Here is a 13,560-nt window from a genome sequence, read left to right as displayed (position 1 = left end):
GGACCCCAGCTATTTACAATATATATTAATGATCTGGATGAGGGAATTGAAGGCAATAGCTCCAGGTTTGCGGATGACACTAAGCTGGGGGGCAGTGTTAGCTGTGAGGAGGATGCTAGGAGACTGCAAGGTGACTTGGATAGGCTGGGTGAGTGGGCAAATGTTTGGCAGATGCAGTATAATGTGGATAAATGTGAGGTTATCCATTTTGGTGGCAAAAACGGGAAAGAAGACTATTATCTAAATGGTGGCCGATTGAGAAAAGGGAGATGCAGCGAGACCTGGGTGTCATGGTACACCAGTCATTGAAAGTAGGCATGGAGGTGTAGCAGGCAGTGAAGAAAGCGAATGGTATGTTCGCTTTCACAGCAAAAGGATTTGAGTATAGGAGCAGGGAGGTTCTACTGCAGTTGTACAGGGTCTTGGTGAGAGCACACCTGGAGTATTGTGTACAGTTTTGGTCTCCAAATCTGAGGAAGGACATTATTGCCATAGAGGGAGTGCAGAGACGGTTCACTAGACTGATTCCTGGGATGTCAGGACTGTCTTATGAAGAAAAGACTGGATAGACTTGGTTTATACTCTCTAGAATTTAGAAGATTGAGAGGGGATCTTATAGAAACTTACAAAATTCTTAAGGGGTTGGACAGGCTAGATGCAGGAAGATTGTGTCCCGATGTTAGGGAAGTCCAGGACAAGGGGTCACAGCTTAAGGATAAGGGGGAAATCCTTTAAAACCGAGATGAGAAGAACTTTTTTCACACAGAGAGTGGTGAATCTCTGGAACTCTCTGCCACAGAGGGTAGTTGAGGCCAATTCATTGGCTATATTTAAGAGGGAGTTAGATGTGGCCCTTGTGGCTAAGGGGATCAGGGGGTATGGAGAGGAGGCAGGTACGGGATACTGAGTTGGATGATCAGCCATGATCATATTGAATGGCGGTGCAGGCTCGAAGGGCCGAATGGCCTACTCCTGCACCTAATTGCTATGTTTCTATGTTTCTATGAAAGCATTACTTACACTTTAAAAGAATCTTTCTGAACATCTAAAGCATTTGCATGGCATGGTGACACAGCAGTTAATGCTACTGCCTCACAAATCCAACAATACTATTTTTAAGGAGTTTGCACATTTTTCCTGCCACTGCTTAGGATCTCCCAGGTGCTCCAATATCCTCCAACATCCCATAGATGTTCTGACTGGTAGATCAATTGATTGCTCCAAGAGTCAGCAGGTGGAGAGTTGAGCGGCAGTTTAGAATAGGTCACAGGAAAAGAGTAGGGGACAGGATTACACAAAGAGATGGCATAGTCTTGATGGTCTGAATGGCTTACTTCTATGTCATGAGAAATACACGATATCAATTGTGGAAATAACTTCTACGGTATCAGGGGAGACAGTGTTCCATTGTAGCATTGAAAAGTGAGCAGGATAAATATATAAAAATATATTCAATAAATTTAAGGGGCTATGGGTAAGAGGATGGTTGGGATGGGTAGCAATTAGAAGTGGTTGAATTGGTCTTGCATAGAGCTAGCACACCCTCGATGGGCAATTGGGCGTGAAGGGCCAAGAGGCCTACTCATACTCTTATTTTCTTGTGTGCTTATGGCATGTTATTTCAATTGCCTCACTCTGCCACTGATGACTTAAGTTACAGCCTTTTTTATATGATCTTTGCACATTTAGTAAAGGGCTAGGGAAATCATTTAAAATGTGAAAATTGATTAGCAGACAAGGTCGATAATGAAGATAGACAAAAAATGCTGGAGTAACTCAGCAGGCCAGGCAACATCTCTGGAGAAAAGAAATAGGTGACGTTTCGGGGCAAGACCCTTCTTCAGACTGAGCGTCAGGGGAAAGGGCCGGTCAAATTGCACTAAATGGGTTATTTTGTTTACAGCACCACTATTAAGCATATTATCGAAAATTATGGCTGGTTAGCTCTACTTTGGTAGCTACCTACTGATGAGGTATAGAAGATAACACAGGGGTGGCACAGTGGCAGAGTTGCTGCTTTACAGTGCCAGAGACATGGGTTTGATCCTGATTAAAGGTGCTGTCTGTATGGAATTTGTACATTCTCCCTGTGCCCATGTGGGAGACACTAGGGTCAAATTTGGATGATCCGACTTCCTCCCATATACCAAAGACGTGCAAGATTTTAGGTTAAATGGCTTCTGTAAATTTGTCCATCACGTGTAGGATAGAACTAGAATATGAGTGATCGCTGGTCGGCGTGGATTCCACGCTGTATCTCTAAAAATAAACTAAAACTGAAAATAGAGTCATGGAGTTATACGGCACAGAAATAAGCCCAGTGGCTCAACTTGTCCCTGCAGCCTACGTTGCCTAGCTGAGCTAATCCTATTTGTCTGCAATTGACTCATATCACTTTGGCAGAAACAGTTAGATTAGAGTCTGGAATCATAAAAACACAAAGTTGTGAAAAATTGAAATGATTTAGAAAGAAGCAGTGGGATAATGGGGAAGGTAAACGAGTGAGAAGGAATCATGAAATAAATACCGAGAAAAACAATTGGAGAGTCGGATGGAAAGTAAAGTTGAAGATTTTTGACATTTAAAAAATATTTGACATTTTACTAGATGGATGATTGAGGTTCTGGTGATTAATTGGTTCTCTTTCTGGGCTGTTGAGGCTGATTGCTATTTCATTTACAATGATCTTTATTAAATCATACTTATAATGTTCAATTCTAACCTAAGCTTCTTGTGGTGAGTTTATAGTAGTTAAAATACAAATCAAGCAAGTTGCTAAAAATAGGAAGGTAATTTGCGTAACTTGGAAGATGTCATTTAGGCGAGAATGGACTGGATTATATGTGTAAAAAGCATTGGGTAAACCACATCTGGAGCATTGCAAACTGTTTTAGTTACCACATCTTTGAAAGCGCATATTTGTCTTCAATAAATGAAAGCATTGGTTTACCAGAAAAATGTTTGGACCTCAGAATTTAACAGAGAGAATCCACAGGCTGGAATTGTAAACCACAGAATTTTGATTAAGGGATGATTTAGTTGAATCTTTTACAATATTAGTAGAGGACAGATGTGGAATCTATGAACCAGGACACAATGTGAAGGTTAGTGTCAGGCCATTTAAGAGTGATATACAAACAGGACATACAGAAATCATTTAGTAGATCTGGAAGCATCTGTGGAAAGAGAAACAGAGTTAATGTTCCAGGTCAGATGCTGCCTAACCTGCTTAGTTTTACCAACTTTGTCTGTTTTCGGATTTCCGGCATTTGCAGTTTTTATTTGGCTTACATGAGTGAAGTTGAGAAAAAATTCTACACTCAAAGATGATGGAGATGTGGAACTCTCTGCTGCAAAAAATAGTAATTGGTGTGCCTGAGATTGACGTATTTTTGTTAATCAAAGTCGTCGAGATAGAAGTGCATTGTGTGATGTCAGAGATCATCCTTTATCTCATTGAATGGTGAAACAAGCTCAAGGGATGGTATGGCCTCCTCCTAATTTTACAATAGACAATAGACAATAGGTGCAGGAGTAGGCCATTTGGCCCTTCGAGCTAGCACCGCCATTTAATGTGATCATGGCTGATCATCCCCAATCAGCACCTTGTTCCTGCCTTCTCCCCATATCCCCTGACTCTGACAGGGCTATTTTTAAGAGCCGTATCTAGCTCTCTCTTGAAAGCATCCAGAGAACCTGCCTCCACCGCCCTCTGAGGCAGAGAATTCCACAGACTCACCACTCTCTGTGAGAAAAAGTGTTTCCTTGTCTCCGTTCGAAATGGCTTACTCCTTATTCTTAAACTGTGGCCCCTGGTTCTGGACTCCCCCAACATCGGAAACATGTTTCCTGCCTCTAGCGTGTCCAAGCCCTTAACAATCTTATTTGTTTCAATGAGATCCCCTCTCATCCTACTATTACTCCATTGTTTCAACATCAGCTGATTCCTGAGAACCAAAGCCTCCCTATGCTGAACTTTTCAACTTTTCTAGTTACTGCGCGAAAACAGGCCCTTCTGCCCACTGTGTCTACGCCGACCAGCGATCATACACTATCCTACACACGAGAGACAATTTTACAATTTTTACTGAAGCCAATTAACCAACAAACCTGTATATCTTTGGAGTGGGGGAGGAAACTGGTGCACCCGGAGAATACCAACAGGGAGTGTGTAAAACTCTGTATGGACAGCGCCCATATTCAGGGTCAAACCTGGGTCTCTGACGCTGTAAGGTAGCAACTCTACCCTTGTGCCACTATGGTGCCCCTGTTGTGCCACTGTGTCACAACAGGGGTGCCAACTTGCAGGATTAATTAATCGGATTGATCTGCGGGATGACAGGTTTGCCATAGGAGGAGAGATTCTATTTGGCTCTATTAGTTTAGATGAGAATCCATCTCATAGAAATTCAGTTGGAAGAGATCTCGTTGAAATTTAAAAATTCCTCTGGGCTCAATAGGTTAGATGCAGTGGTATTTAAATTGAATTGAATTACATTAAATTGAAAGATACATCATGGAAACAGGCCCTTCAGCTTAATGACTCCATGCCAACCATCAATCACTTGTTCACACTAGTCCTATGCTATCCAATTTCTGTATCCACTCCTTACACACGGTGGGCAATTTTACAGAGATGGGTTAACCTATTAACCCACATGTTTTATGGATGTGGGAGGAATTCAGAACACCTGGAGGAAGCCCACATGGTCACAGGGAGAATAACTCAACACTACAGCATCTAAAGTCAGGATGTGAGGCAACAGCTCTACCAGCTGCTTCCACTGTGAGCTTTCTCTTGGCTTAAACCAGGGATCATCCCTCAGGATAAGAGGTAGGTAATTTAGTACTGAGATGAAGAGACATTTCTTCAACTAGAGGTGGTGAATCATTGGAATCCTCCATCATCAAAGGCTGTATAACCTAAGTCACTGAATTCATTCCACGCAAAGATCTATGGATTTCAGCAAAATCGTACTGTGGTAGAAAACTAGCCCTGTTCTTGATGCAAGATAGAGCAGACTTGAAGGGCCAAATAGCCTGCCCCCACTGCTATTCCTTATGTTCGTATAATGTATCCTTTAATAGCAGTAAGCTCGAACATGGTTTGCCAGGTATTAAATAGACAGCGAGTCAGTAAGTCATTGACTGGATTCTAGCTATAAAATAAATTTGAAATAAAACATTCCAGAAGAAATTCTTTACTTAATCTTCTAAGCCCACTGATTTTATACAGCAGACGACAAAATAAATGTACTTTGTGTAGACGTTTGCACAGATCACTAGACAGATAGAGCATCTCCTTGTGAAGCATCATTACCTCAGTTAACTGTGTTAGATGTGAATTATTGGAGACATTTCTCTCATCTCCACACTCCTAAGGGCACATAACTATTGTTTAAAATCAAATGATGTAAATTAAGGTATTAAAAACTATCATGATTAATTCCCCAATTAAGAAAAATAATCATAAATTAATCACACTATTCACTGCAATATGAAACAATAGAGCACCAATGTTCTTGAGTGGCACAAGAATAAATGCTTTGCCTTCATAATTCTTAATATTAAATACTTCCTCTATGGTCTCACCCCTTCCAATCACCCCTCCAGTCCTACGATTGTGCCCGTTAACTGTGATTAATTAACAGCACCGGTCCAAACAAAAAGGACCGCTTGTTGAGGCAGACCTTTGCTGAGGCTACTTGCAGTGTACATGCAGCAGACTCCTGCCTTGTGCTGTGGTGTGCAACTTTAGCCGAATGCTGCGCGATCAATTAAGAAGCCTTTTTAGGACTTGAATTTAATTGCAGTGAGGAGGAGACAAAGGTGCTCTCCCCTGTGTGCAGTGTGACATTTGGAAAATGAGCTTTCCTCCTACACATTAACATTTCCAGTTTCTGATAGCATCAAATTGAAGCACACATTGTTTTGTGGGGTACCAAGAGTACCACCCCACAAAGTAAAGTTGCTGTCATTTAATATGAAGAAAGCTAGAAGAGAATCTCAATTTCACCTGTTTTTTAAATATTATTGTTATGTCTCTTACTTCCTACTTGTAACTTTTTTATTGTGTAAGAAGGAACTGTAGATGCTGGTTTACATCAAAGATAGACACAAAATGCTGGAGTAACTCAGCGGGTCAGGCAGCATCTCTGGAGAAAAAGAATAGGTGACACTTTGGGCGGAGGAATAAGGGTCTCCACCTGAAACTTCACCTATTAATTATTTCCAGAGATGCTGCCTGACCTGCGGAGTTACTCCAGCATTTTGTGTCTATCTTCTGTTTAATTTTTTAATTGCCTGGCTTTTGGGAAGAAGCCATCTTACGATTAAGGGAAGGGGCCTTCGTAAACAGATGATGAAAGAACAAATCTTTCCACATACCTCGACTTTATCCTATCCCCCCTGGTTAAATCTTCCACATACCTCGACTCCATCCTATCCCCCCTGGTTAAATCCCTCCCTACCTAAGTTCAAGAAACCTCACACGCTCTTCATCGCCTCCAGGACTTCCATTTTCTAGGCCCCCATTCCCTCATCTTCACCATGGATGTCCCGTCACTCTACACCTCCATCCCCCACCAAGGGGGTCTCAAAGCCCTCCGTTTCTTCCTCGACCGGAGAACCAACCAATTCCCGTCTACTGATACTCTCCTCCGTCTAGCGGAGCTGGTCCTTACCCTTCATAACTTTTCTTTTGACTGCTCCCATGTCCTCCAAATACAAGGCGTAGCTATGGGCACGCGCATGGGGCCTAGCTATGCCTGCCTCTTCGTAGGGTACGTCGAACAATCTTTGTTCGAGACGTACCATGGCCCTATCCCCGAACTCTACCTCTGCTACATCGACGACTGCATTGGTGCCACCTCCTGCACCCACACATAACTGACTGACTTCATCCATTTCACCACTAACTTCCATCCTGCACTCAAATACACCTGGACCATTTCCGGCATTTCCCTACCATTTCTTGACGTCACTATCGCCATCGCAGGTGATAGAATACTGACTGACATCCAATATAAACCCACTGACTCCCATGGCTATCTGGACTACACTTCTTCCCACCCTGCTTCCTGTAAGGACTCCATCCCCTACTCTCAATTCTTCCGTCTACGCCGCATCTGCACCCAGGATGAGGTGTTCTACACAGGGCATCGGAGATGTCTTCATTCCTCATGGAATGGGGGTCCCCCTCTTCTACTATAGATGAGGCTCTCACCAGGGTCTCTTCTATACCCCATGACTCTGCTCTCACTCCCCATCCCCCCCACTCGTAACAAGGGCAGAGTCCCCCTTGTCCTCACCTTCCACCCTACCAGCTGTCACACACAACAAATAATCATCCGATATTTTAAGCCACCTACAACGTGATCCCACCACTTGCCACATCTTCCCATATCCTCCCCGTCTGCTCTCCGCAGAGACCGCTCCCTCCGTAACTCCCTGGTCAATTCGTCCCTTCCCACCCTTCCCACCCCCTCTCCTGGCACTTTCCCTTGCAACCGCAAGAAATGCTACACTTGTCGCTTTACCTCCCCCCTTGACTCCATTCAAGGACCCAAGCAGTCTTTCCAGGTGCGACAGAGGTTCACCTGCACCTCCTCCAACCTCATCTATTGCATCCGCTGCTCTAGATGTCAGCTGCTCTACATCGGTGAGACCAAGTGTAGGCTTGGTGACCGCTTCGCCCAACACCTCCACTCGGTTTGCAATAACCAACCTGATCTCCCGGAAGCTCAGCACTTCAACTACCCCTCCATTCTGAATCTGACCTTTCTGTCCTGGGCCTCTTCCATGGCCAGAGTGATGACCATCGTAAATTGGAGGAGAAGCACCTCATATTTTGCTTGGGCAGTTTACACCCAAGTGGTATGAACATCGACTTCTCTAATTTCAGGTCGTCCTTACTTTCTCCTCCCCTTCTTAGCTCTCCATCAGCCCTCTGGCTCCACCTCTTCCTTTCTTCCGCCCGCCCCCACCCTCACATCAGTCCGAAGAAGGGTTTCGACCAATAACGTTGCCTATTTCCGTCGCTCCATAGATGCTGCCTCACCCACTGAGCATCTCCAGCATTTTTGTCTACCTTTGATGATCTGTGGTTTTCATTTTGCTAATGGCCCCTCCACTAATTCTGACACTAATAGGGTTCTGTAAGGAATTGTTTTGTTGTGATTTACTATCAGAGGCAGTTACTAATCCTATTGAAAAGACTGCAAGAATTTCAGACTTAAATAGACAGAAACTCCCATGGAACCTGCTGACCTGATACCTGAATTCCCTGATTGCATTCCTGGCATATGAAACTCTGTGCAGAAGGATATGTTTTTCACATTCTCCTGTCCCTTGAATGTCTTTTGTTGAGCAGACTGGTCTATTCTTGTATAAAACAGGTTCACCAGGATGAAAATTATTCCTTCATCATCTGTACTGTAGGCAGTGCTCAACAAATGTTCCAAAATTTGATGGCAAAATATAATCAGGAACCAAGAATCGTTATTCCTTGTATTTTCAGTTACATATTCTTCAGCATTTGTATAGCTTTCCTAAAATAATTTTGAGCAATTGGCTGAATGGACGAATCTCTTTACTTTGATCGTATGGCATTGAGAACAACTATGTCATGAGTATCCCTTAAAACTTTTGCTAGTAGGTTTACAGTAATACCTTAGCACTCTAGATTGCTTCCTCAACATAAAAGCATGAGAAATTGAAGCTGGAGTAGGCCATTCAGCCCCTCTTGCCAGCCCCATCATTCAAGAGGGTCATAGCTAATCTTTGCCCTTCGCTGCATTTCCTGCACTATGCCTGCTTTGCTAACTCCATCTCATTTTCTCTTACAATAGCCTATATCCTTATTAGAGCCTCTTACTGTAGATGTTCAGCCATGATCATATTGAATGTGATGATCAGCCATGATCATATTGAATGTGATGATCAGTCATGATCATATTGAATGGCGGTGCAGGCCTGTAGGGCCGAATAGCCTACTCCTGCACCTATTTTCTATGTTTCTATGTTCCAACAAAACATGCCAGCATGACCAGATGGTCACTAAAACCTGCTTTATCATTCAATGTCAATGCAATACATTCCTTGCCAGTCAAAACCCACTCACTACCACTGAACCATTGAATATTAGGTACCAGCAATGTCTTTCACATTAGGTACCAGAAATCAATAAGCTTTCACATCCGCTCCTCCCATTCATGCTTCGATTTTCACTGCTGAAACATGGAGGGAATAAGTATTTACACAGTTACTAGGTTGTCCAAAGATCTACCCATCTCACTAATAAAATAGTAAGATTAAACGAGAACTTACCAGTTTGAAGTTTGATCTGTATTTTATGAGGAATTACGATGAGGGATTACGTGAAGAACCCGTTCAGCACGCATGCGACGCATACTTCAAAGCAGCGGTGTGGAATCACAGATAGACACAGTTATTGAAGTAAACATAGTAAAGATAAGGAGACATCAGTTTATGAATTTGACCCATATTATTGAGGGTGGGAGCGGAGGGCACGTAATCCCTCATCGTAACTCCTCATAAAACACAGATCAAACTTCAAACTGGTAAGTTCTCGTTTAATCTTACTATTTTACTTTGGAGTCACGTGAGTGATTCCGTGAAGATTTCAAAGCTCTGTGATTTCAAACCGTGTAAGTTATTACTACATCACTGCCGAAGTCTTTGAGGGAGGAAATGTGTTATCGTAATCAACCAATGAATCTGTTTGTAGAAAAACACAATAGTATTTTTTAACAATAACAACAAAGAAATTAAATTGTTCCCCTGGGCTTAAATTACATATTTGCAGTCTGTAAAATCTTTCCTGCAAATAAAACAGGTTTTGCCAACGGCTTATTATAAAATTTCTGAACGGTCTTTCCCCCCACTATCCTGCTGTAGCCAGGATGTGGTTTATAGGCACGTCCATTCTTTTAGCCGTCGACGTGGATGCTGCCCTGGTGGAATGAACTTTGTACATGTTAGTTTTTATCCCAGCAGCTTTTAGCACCTGCTTGAGCCATCTCGGAATGGCTTGTCACCCGACCATAAGGTTTTTTATGACTGACCCACAAGGCTTTTCATCTCCCTCGAATATTTTGGTTGTGTCTATGTAGGATAATAGGGTCATGGCACATAACCGTGTTTCTGGCGGGTAAACCCGGATTTCCACGGAATTCCGGATTAGGTCTTCCTGGTCTGCTCTGTTTGATCATTCCCTGGATAACGACAGAGATCTGGTCTGGAGCTGTGAGCATGGTGTCCAGTCACAAAAGGTGTAGTGACTGGACCCTGTGTGCAGATACAAGTGCCATCAACATGAGTGTTTTGAGCATACATGGTTTCAGGTTGAGGGATCTGGCTGGTGGGCATCCCCTGAGGTATGTCAGGACCACACTGACATCCCATATATGGGTGTAACTTGGTTTAGGGGGTTAGAGTTGTAAATACCCTTCATTAGTTTGACCACCAGCTGGTGGGACCCCATGGCCTGTTGTCCTGGAGCTGGCTTTAAATAGACAGGCAGGGCAATTCTAGCTGTGTTGATGGCTCTGTAGCTGAAGTCCTTCATCGTGGTGAAGGTTCGCCAGGAATTCCAGTACGTTGGTAACTGTAGCGGTTGAGTAGGTGGTCCCTGTATCCAAGCAGTACTTCTCCCATTTTTTGATGCTGGACAAGTGCTGTTTTTTAGTGGATGTTCAGCGGGATGCTGACATTGTGTTGATGGTTTGTTATGATAATCCCAGTCCCAGAAGTGGTTTGTGCAGCATCTGCAACCCAGGAGTTTGATTTTCTCATGGCACGGGTGGCTTGTGCCCAACACTGGGTGTTAATAACTCTGGGTCACTGGGGAATACCATCGGAGTTCCAACAACCATGTCATGGAGTATTGGGAACCATGGCTGTGTAGGCCAGTCGGGTACTATCAAAATACCTGAAGCAGAGTCCATTTGTACTGTGCATAGCCCCCGACTGATGAGGCAGAAGGGAGGAAATGAATAGAAGAAAAATGTCCCCAATCCAGCGCGAATGCATCTACCGCTGCTGCCTCAGGGTCTGGTTCCCAAGCGACATACATAGGTACCTGGTGATTTAGTCTAGATGCAAATAAATCGATATCTAGCGTGCCATATTGCTTGATAACCTTTGTGAAAAATATATATTTTTGGGGTTTTAACATCCATTCGATGTTGTCATTAAATGTACGTGATCTGGTGTGCCACTGTATTTAGCTTACCTGGTAGGTAAGTTACTGACAGCCAAATATGTCTTTGGACACACCATTGCCAAATTGTATTGACCAACTTGTCGCATGATACCGATTTTATGCCGCCCATATGGTTAATGTATGCCACCACCGTAGTATTATCTATTTATAACCGTACATGCAAGTGATGCATATTTATGCATATGCTTTTAAACCATAAAAAGTCACCCAAACATCTCTAGATAATTAATGCCCAGTGTAAGTGGTAACGATGATTCTTGGTTAGTCCATCTACTACTTGTGCTGGATATAGAGTTAGTTGCTCCCCAGTCTTGAGCACTGGCATCTGTTTGGATAACTGATGTAGGGTTAGTGATGGTAAGAGGCTGAAACTATGTCAAACGTTTTTTGCCCACCACTGTAGTTTTGATATACTTCAGTGGGTAACTTCATGAAATGATCATAATGACCTGTATGTCGTTTTTGGTACAAAGGTCTGAATTATGTAGCTGGAAATGCTGCTACCATTATCCCAATTACTCTGTTACTTGTCGAGTCATTGGTAGTTTGTTGACCATTAAATTGTTGTACGATTGTGCCAATTCAACTATGTTGTCTCTTGGCAATGTTACAGTCACGTAGACTGAATTAATTGTGACGCCCAAGTAGTCCATGATAGAGGATGGCTTCAACTTAGATTTATCTGGATGTAAGACAACCCCAGGGTTTCGAATAACTGTTTGGTAGCTGAACAGCTAACATAGTCAAATTCATGGTCTTGCCTACCATTTAGGATATCATCAAGATATGCCATGACAATATGTTTTTGTCTTCTGAATATTGCCAGAGCTGGTTTTAGTGTCTGAGTGACACTCTTGGGCTGATGTGAGCCCATTGGGTAACGCTTTAAACTGCTATTGCTGCCCCATCCAGTTAAATTTCAGGTATCTGCGATGATCCTTGTGAATGGTACTAAATGGTAAACATCTTTAAGATGAATGCTTGCCATGAAGTATCCTTTGGAATTTAATTGTTTAGCAGTAAGAACCGGTTCCATTTTGAAATGTATATACTTAACAAAAAATATTTAGTGAAGTTAAGCCAATGATGATGGGACATCCGCCATATTTTTAGGGTTTAGTGAATATATTTGATACGAATTGCAAGGGTTCAGATTTCCCCATGATACCCTTTGTAATTATTCTCACCAGTTCAGCTTGTCCCTCTTGTTCCTTTAACGGAGAGAGGAAAAATACCCTCTGGGGTGAATGTTGACCTGGTGGCAATTTTTCTAGTATGAATTGTATTCACTAATGCCATTGAGTATATACTGATCACTCGTGATAGACTCCCATGTGTTAGTACGCTCTATATACTGGTAGGAACCAGACACACCTACCTCCATGGTTATGGGTATTCTTCTGTTCCCTGCCGGTCCAACGAGTGTTGCACGTCGTCTGACGTGGCGGTGACGTTGGGGGGGTGGCACATTTTCCATGGGGTCCGCTCTGGGCCCTGGTCTAAATAAGACTTTCAGTGATAGATGCGGACCCCGAGCTTTCATCAGTCCGATATGGTAGACGTTGACTGATGGATGCGATGGGGTGCTGCTGCGTAGGAATGACTGTTTTTGGTTACTCGTCCCGGCCCTGCCCTCATGAGCCGAAAGTTTTGTAAAACCTCTTGCATGTGCTTCATATGCTTTGTGAGGTTTTTGCCACAGAGCAGTGGGTCTGGCTCAGTGGCTGGGGTCTTATGACTTGTTTACGAAGGTTGTGGTCATCTCCGTATTTGTCCATGGAACAAGGAAAAAAAACTGATGTGATGGCTGTCGTCAAGCTTTTAACAGCCTCCTGCACATGGGGTTTCCACGTAGCTGTCCACCACACCTAGCAGCTCTTCCTGTTCCTGCACCCCTTGCATACTCCCGAGATTTTCAGCCATTGCCCCTGTTCTTGACCAGCCCATCCTGGTCACCAAAGCTATCCTCTGGAAAGGAGGAAGCAATGGACAGTGCACAAGGCACTGTGGAGGGAGAGCCTGACCCCCTCTGTGAGAGCGCCCCTCCTGGGGTGCACCTCACTGGAGCTCCTACTCCAAGAGCCGCTCCATGCGGCTCAGGCGGCTGTCTCTTCCCCGCCTGGGTGGAGAGACGTCCCCGTCCGATAAGTCGGAGCCACCGGCTGGAATGCCTCTTCCTTGGCTTTTACATCCAGCCCGCTGCTCAGGCGCTAGCGGGGCTGGGCTCGGTCACGGTGTCGGGGAAGCGGACCGCCCGGTAAGCGTTCCTACCGCCTTGTTGCTGCCCCCCGCAAGATGAAACGCTCCTCCGTGGA

General features: G+C 43.8%; 1 protein-coding gene across 1 annotated transcript in view; it reads left to right on the top strand.

Moving 5' to 3' along the window:
• The window catches only part of LOC129697948 (protocadherin-9), a 756,718-nt gene that overhangs the window by 626,920 nt on the left and 116,238 nt on the right, over positions 1-13,560 (top strand). The window lies entirely within an intron of this gene.

Source organism: Leucoraja erinacea, chromosome 6 (genome assembly GCF_028641065.1).
Source record: "Leucoraja erinacea ecotype New England chromosome 6, Leri_hhj_1, whole genome shotgun sequence".
Taxonomy (NCBI): domain Eukaryota; kingdom Metazoa; phylum Chordata; class Chondrichthyes; order Rajiformes; family Rajidae; genus Leucoraja; species Leucoraja erinaceus.
Note: the sequence above shows the minus strand (reverse complement) of the source record. Positions and strands in the feature narration are given on the sequence as shown.